This window comes from Lolium rigidum, chromosome 7 (genome assembly GCF_022539505.1).
Source record: "Lolium rigidum isolate FL_2022 chromosome 7, APGP_CSIRO_Lrig_0.1, whole genome shotgun sequence".
NCBI classification, from domain to species: Eukaryota; Viridiplantae; Streptophyta; class Magnoliopsida; order Poales; family Poaceae; genus Lolium; species Lolium rigidum.
The window spans coordinates 51,478,918-51,486,279 of record NC_061514.1 but is presented as its reverse complement, the minus strand read 5'-3'; positions in this window follow the sequence as shown (position 1 = coordinate 51,486,279).

The window sequence follows — 7,362 nt, the reverse complement described above, 5'->3', positions numbered from 1 at the left end:
AATACCAGCTTCAAGAAGTCTTAATACCTCATTTCTTACCAAATCCTTCATCTTAGGAATTAGACGACGCTGAGGTTCAACAACAGGCTTTGCATCATCTTCCATATTAATGGCGTGTTGGCAAATAGAGGGAGAAATACCCTTCAAGTCATCAAGAGTGTAGCCAATAGCACCTCGGTGTTTCTTCAATATTTCCAATAACCTTTCTTCTTCAAACTCTGTAAGCTTAGAACTAATAATAACAGGATATATTTTCTTATCATCAATATGAGCATATTTAAGATTATCAGGTAATGGTTTTAAATCAAAGACAGGGTCTTCCTTTGGTGGCGGTGTTGTACCCAGATCTTCTACCGGTAAATCATGCTTAAGAATAGGTTGACGGAGGAAAATTTCATCAAGCTCATTTCTTTCTTCCCTAAAAACTTCACTCTCACTATTCTCCAAATGTTGCTGCAAAGGATTATTAGGAGCAAGAGCAATAGATGCACACTGTTCAACTTTAAAATCATTATTAGGCGAATCAATTTTATAAGGAGTTTTGGTAAATTTAGAGAAGTTAAACTCATAGGATTCACCAGCAAATTTAGTCAAAATTTTCTCTTTCTTGCAATCTATAATAGCTCCACAAGTATTTAGAAAAGGTCTACCAAAAATGATAGGACAATATTTACTAGCAAGCAGAACCAAGTACCAAAAAGTCAGCAGGATATTTAATCTTACCGCATAGAACTTCCACATCTCGAACAATACCAATTGGAGAGATTGTTTCTCTATTAGCCAGCCGAATAACCACATCAATATCTTCAAGTAAACAAGAACCAATTTCGTGCATAATCTCCGTGTAAAGCTCATAAGGAATAGCACTAATGCTTGCACCAATATCACATAAACCATAATAACAATGATTTCCAATTCTAACAGATAGCATAGGAACACTAGCTTTCTTAGACTTATTAGGATGTGAAACAATATTAGAAGCATCTTCACAGAAAATAATATGACCATCCTCCACATTTTCAGTCACAAGATCTTTAACTATTGCAACAGCAGGTTCAACTTTTATTTGTTCTTCAGGTTCTATAGGTTTCTTTTCACTTTTATGAACCGCACTATTTATAACAGAGTACTCCTTCATTTTAGCAGGGAAAGGAGTTTTTTCAATATAAGCTTCAGGAATAATGATACGTCTCCGACGTATCGATAATTTCTTATGTTCCATGCCACATTATTGATGATATCTACATGTTTTATGCATACTTTATGTCATATTTATGCATTTTCTGGAACTAACCTATTGACGAGATGCCGCAGTTGCCGGCTCTCGTTTTCCGCTGTTTTTGGTTTCGAAATCCTAGTAAGGAAATATTCTCGGAATCGGACGAAATCAACGCCCAAGCATCCTATTTTCACACGAAGCTTCCGGAACACCCCGCAGCCGCCAGAGGGGAGCCCTGGTGGGCCCACACTTGTGGCCGGCGCGGCCAGGGGGTAGGGCGCGCCGCCTTGGTGTGTGGCCCCACCAGGACTCCACCGACCTTGCCCTTCCGCCTATTTAAAGCCTCCGTCGCGAAAACCCTATCACGATTGACGAAACCAGAGAAAACCTTCCAGAGCCGCCGCCATCGCGAAGCCAAGATCTGGGGGACAGGAGTCTCTGTTCCGGCACGCCGCTGGGACGGGGAAGTGCCCCCGGAAGGCTTCTCCATCGACACCACCGCCATCTTCATCACCGCTGCTGTCTCCCATGAGGAGGGAGTAGTTCTCCATCGAGGCTCGGGGCTGTACCGGGTGGTTAATCTCTCTCCTATGTACTTCAATACAATAATCTCATGAGCTGCCTTACATGATTGAGATTCATATGATGATGCTTGCAATCTAGATGTCACTGTGCTAGTCAAGTGGATTTTACTTATGTGATCTCCGGAGACTCCTTGTCCCACGTGTGTAAAGGTGACAGTGTGTGCACCGTGTGGGTCTCTTAGGCTATATTTCACAGAATACTTATTCACCGTTATGAATGGCATAGTGAAGTGCTTATTTATATCTCTTTATGATTGCAATGTGTTTTGTATCACAATTTATCTCGTGTGCTACTCTAGTGATGTTATTAAAGTAGTTTATTCCTCCCGCACGGTGTAATGGTGACAAGGTGTGCATCGTGTAGTACTTGGCGTAGGCTATGATTGTGATCTCTTGTAGATTATGAAGTTAACTATTACTATGATGGTGTTGATGTGATCTATTCCTCCTTTCGTAGCGTGAAGGTGACAGTGTGCATGCTATGTTAGTACTTGGTTTAGTTGTGTTGATCCGTCGTGCACTCTAAGGTTATTTAAATATGAACATTGAATATTGTGGAGCTTGTTAACTCCGGCATTGAGGGTTCGTGTAATCCTACACAGTTAGTGGTGTTCATCATCCAACAAGAGGGTGTAGAGTCTAGCATCTATCTATTTATTCTATTATGTGATCAATGTTTTACTGCATGTTTACTTACTGCACGCCAGCAAGCACTTTTCTGGCGCCGTTACTACTGCTCATATACTTATTCATACCACCTGTATTTCACTATCTCTTCGCCGAACTAGTGCACCTATTAGGTGTGTTGGGGACACAAGAGACTTCTTGCATTGTGATCGCAGGGTTGCTTGAGAGGGATATCTTTGACCTCGTCCTCCCTGAGTTCGATAAACCTTGGGTGATCCACTTAAGGGAAACTTGCTGCTGTTCTACAAACCTCTGCTCTTGGAGGCCCAACACTGTCTACAAGAATAGAAGCTCCCGTAGACATCAAATAACATGATCAACAGTTTCAACTACAACACATTTATTTATAGATGAATCAATTTTATCTTTATACGGTTCATGATACTTATCAAAATTCTTCCTAGGCAATTCATAATGAGAGGCAAAAGCTTTATAAAGATTTGCAAGCAACTTGAGAATCAAGACCATAAGTAGCACTCATATTACGAAATTTATCGGCATCCATAAAAGCTTCAATGCATTTATAATCATAATTTATACCGATTCTCTATCTTTGTCGTTCTCCCATCCTTCGCATTTTCCTGGATCCGATTAAGAAGGTCCCTTTTAAATTCTTCTTTGTTGCGCGTAAATGATCCAGAACAAGAAGTATCCAGCAAGGTCTTGTCTTCAAAAGAAAGTCTTGCATAGAAATTATCAATAATAACATTACCAGGAAGCTCATGAATGGGGCATTTGAGCATTAAAGACTTCAATCTCCCCCACGCTTGGGCAATACTCTCTCCATCATGAGGCCAAAAATTATATATGCGGTTCCGATCCTTATGAATTTCACTTGGAGGATAGAACTTAGAATAAAACTGGGGCACAATATCATTCCATTCAAGAGAATCCCCATTATCCAGTAATTTATACCAATGCGCCGCTTTACCAGACAGCGATATAGAGAATAGTTTCTTCCTCACTTCATCCATAGCAATACCTGCACACTTGAATAAACCGCATAATTCATGTAAGAACAAGTAAATGATCTCCGGGGTGAACAGTCCCATCCCCCGTATAACGGTTATCCACTACACGTTCAATAATTTTCATAGGTATTTTGTATGGTATCTCTTCCTCACTGGCGCCTCATCCACTACCTTTGCGGTAGTAGTAGATTTCCCAAATAAACACTCAAGAGAAGATCTCTCCATAATGAATTATGGCAGCGTGACAGAAATAAAATCAGCACAAACAGTAGAAATTTCCCTTACCAATTCCACTTACCAATAGCGCTTCACTCCCGGCAACGGCGCCGGAAAATAGTCTTGATGACCCACAAGTATAGGGGTGTATCGTAGTATCTTCGATAAGTAAGAATGTCGATCCCAACGAGGAGCAGAAGGTGTTGACAAGCAGTTTCGATGAAGGATTCACCGTAAATGCTCACGGACAAGTATTCGGGGGTTTTTGATGTAACAGATGAATAAAGTACGAGTAAGTAAAGTGCGAGAGTAACAATTGCAGCGAGTGGCCCAATCCTTTTTAGCACAAAGGACAAGCCGGTTTGTTTACTTATAATAACCAAACGTTCATGAGGACACACGGGATTTTAGTCTAGTGCTTTCGCTACATACGGCTAATTAATCTTCATTGTTTTGATACGTGTTGTGTGGGTGAACCTATGCTAATGTACCGCCCTTCCTAGGACTAATACATACTTGTGATTATAACCCTTGCAAGCATCCGCAACTACAAGAAAGTAATTAAGATAAATCTAACCACGAGCCTTAAACTCGAGATCCTGCTATCCCTCCTGCATCGATATACCAACGGGGGCTCGGGTTTCGTCACTCCGGCAACCCCGCAATTGGCAAACGAGTACAAGATGCATTCCCCTAGGCCCATAAAGGTGAAGTGTCATGTAGTCGACGTTCACACGACACCACTAGAAGAATAACACCACAACTTAAATATCATAACATTGAATATTACTCAACCATACTTCACTACTAACATTTAGACTTCACCCATGTACTCAAGAACTAAACGAACTACTCACGAGACATCATATGGAACATGATCAGAGGTGATATGATGATGAATAACAATCTGAACATAAACCTCGGTTCAACGGTTTCACTCAATAGCATCAATAACAAGTAGAAATCAACACCGGGAGAGTTTCCCCTATCAAACAATCAAGATCAAACCCAAATTGCTACGGCGGTGACGATGTGCAGCGGTGGAGACGGCGGTGATGATGATGAAGATGATGATGATGGTGATGGAGATGATGTCCAGCTCGATGACGGTGACGATGGCGTCGATTTCCCCCTCCGAGAGGGAATTTCCCCGGCGGATCTCAGCCTGCCGGAGAGCTATTTTCTCTCTGGTGTTCTCCGCCTCGCAGAGGCGGCTGTGACTCTTCGCGACCTATCCCCTGGAGCTTAGGTTTTCGGGACGAAGGCGTACGCGAAGAAAAGGAGGCGAGAGGGGGCTGTGGGCCCCCTCGTCACAGGGCGGCGCGGCCATGCCTTCGGCCGCGCCGGCCTATGAGGTGGGCCCACCTCGGGTCCCCTCGGCTCCCCCTTCTGGCTCCCTTCGTCTTCTGGAAAAATAGGATTTTTCATATAATTTCCGTCAACTGTTGATCTTTCGAAATATTGCATTCGACGGCGCTTTTTCCGAGCAGAATCCTGACTCCGGTGCGCGATCCTCCAATAGTCGTGAATCATGCAAAATAGATGAAATAACATAAGTATTATCCCCAAATATGAAATATATCAATGAATAGCAGCAAATTATGATATAAAATAGTGATGCAAATTGGACGTATCACCCAACCCCGGCGCCCACTCCCCTCTCTCTTTCGGCCCAACGCTACCAGCCCCTCTCCCGCCAAAACCCTAGCCCCACCACACGCACACAGCCTCGTTCCCCTCCCGCGCCGCTTCGACGCCCACACCTTCATCCTCGTCTGACGCGCGTGGATGCCATCAGCACCGCGCACAGGCCACGGGAGATCCTCCTGTATCCCCTCCCCCGCCTATAAAAGGCACCCCCACGCCATCGCCCCATTTCACCCCCTCTCCACACCCACGCCACCCCCTTCGCCTCGCTGCAGAGCTGCTCGAGCAGCAGCTCGAGCTGCTTCTGCTGCTCTTCCTCGACGCGCGCCACGGTCACCGTGTGGGTGACGCGCAGGTGGACATCGCCACGACGTCGTTTTCATTCCCGCTCCCTCTCCCTTCCCTTTGACGCCACCACCATCTGCCGACCCTAACCCTACCCTCTCCGTCTCTTCTTCACCCAGGGGCGACCGAGAGCATCGCCACCGCGCTCAGCTGCCGTGTACCGTGAGGGAGAAGAAGATGAACGAGGAGGAGGAGAAGGAAAGGGACGCCACCTAGACCTCCACGAGCAGCACCACCTCGCCACGGACCCATCTACACGTCGCCACGCCATCTCCAGTCGCAGGTAAGCCTCGTAGACGCTTCCCTCTCTCTCAGACGCCGCGCGCGATGTCGACGTGCCGAGGACGAAAGCCTCTGGCCATCGGATCTCGATCCCGTGGCTGCCATGCACGCCACGGTGGACATGCACGGCCTGGCCCGCCACGGCCCCCCGACCTTTTTCATTTCTTTTTCTTTTTCTCTCCTGCGCCACCTAGAAAACAACTTGGGCCGACCCATCTCGGTGCACCTGGCACGGCCCAAATCTTTCCCCCCGTTTGATTTCGTTTGAAAATTTTAAATGGCTATTAAAAAAATGAAATGTATCTGTGAGCCGTTTTGTGAATAACTTGAGTTCGGCACGTCCGATTTAGGTGATTCCAATTGTAGTGGAACAAGTATAAAATTACCTTTCTGATGCCGGTGGCCTTGTATTTTTAGGATTTTTGTACAATTTTTAGTGCATTAAACTTGTTTATTGTATTTTGTTTAGTATTTCCAATTCCTAAAATTGTAGAATTAATGTTTTGGATGAATCCAATTGGGTTGATCTTGTTTTGGTATTGGCCACCTAGAAAAAATATTGTTTGTCTCTGTTCATGAATTTTTGTCTCTGTTATTAAGTGTATGTGTGTCACATGCAATGTTGGAACTAAAATTCTTTTGAATTTATTCAAACACTTGACACCTCTTTGTTTAAAAATAGCCAACCCATGTTTTGTTACCGCCAAGCAAATACCCCTGCATATTTTGTCTTGTTTTATTTAAACACTTGGTTTTTGAGTTGTATGTTGATTGTATGTATTATTTGTCTTTGCGACGATAGATACGAACGAGGGTGAAGTTGAAGGGGAGGAATTTGGAGAAGGTTTTGAATAAGACTAGGGACAAGCCAACCAAGGCAAGCCATCCTTTGATCTCTGAATGTTGAGTTACACATTGTTGCTATCTATTTGCCATCTTTGTCTCTTGATCTATCTTGCGTTTGTTATACTTGTGTCACCAATGCATGCTTATTTTAAGCATGATGATCCGCTTTGACACCTCTCTTATGTTCCTTAGTGGTGTGATGAAAAGCATCATGATCATGGCTATGCCATTCTACTTATGTTGTAGTTGCATGTTTACCTTAAGCATGTTGATGATTCATGACACCTCACCTACACCCCTTTTGTGGAATAGTGGTTATTCCGGAAAATCTTGTTGTATTCCCCTACTTGTAAAGACTAGGTATACTCCCCGAGAGTATGCTGACCCCTTTTTGACACCTCCAAACGTCCACTAAGTGGCATGATGCATAACATCATGGTCATGTTGTATTCTAGTTCCATCATGAAACTTTAGGTTGGGAACCCCTCAAGGTTTACCTTGTTGTAAAAGTTTTGCTAAAACCTTGGGTGAGTCGACCTTACCCAAGTGTATGTTTTGAAAGGAA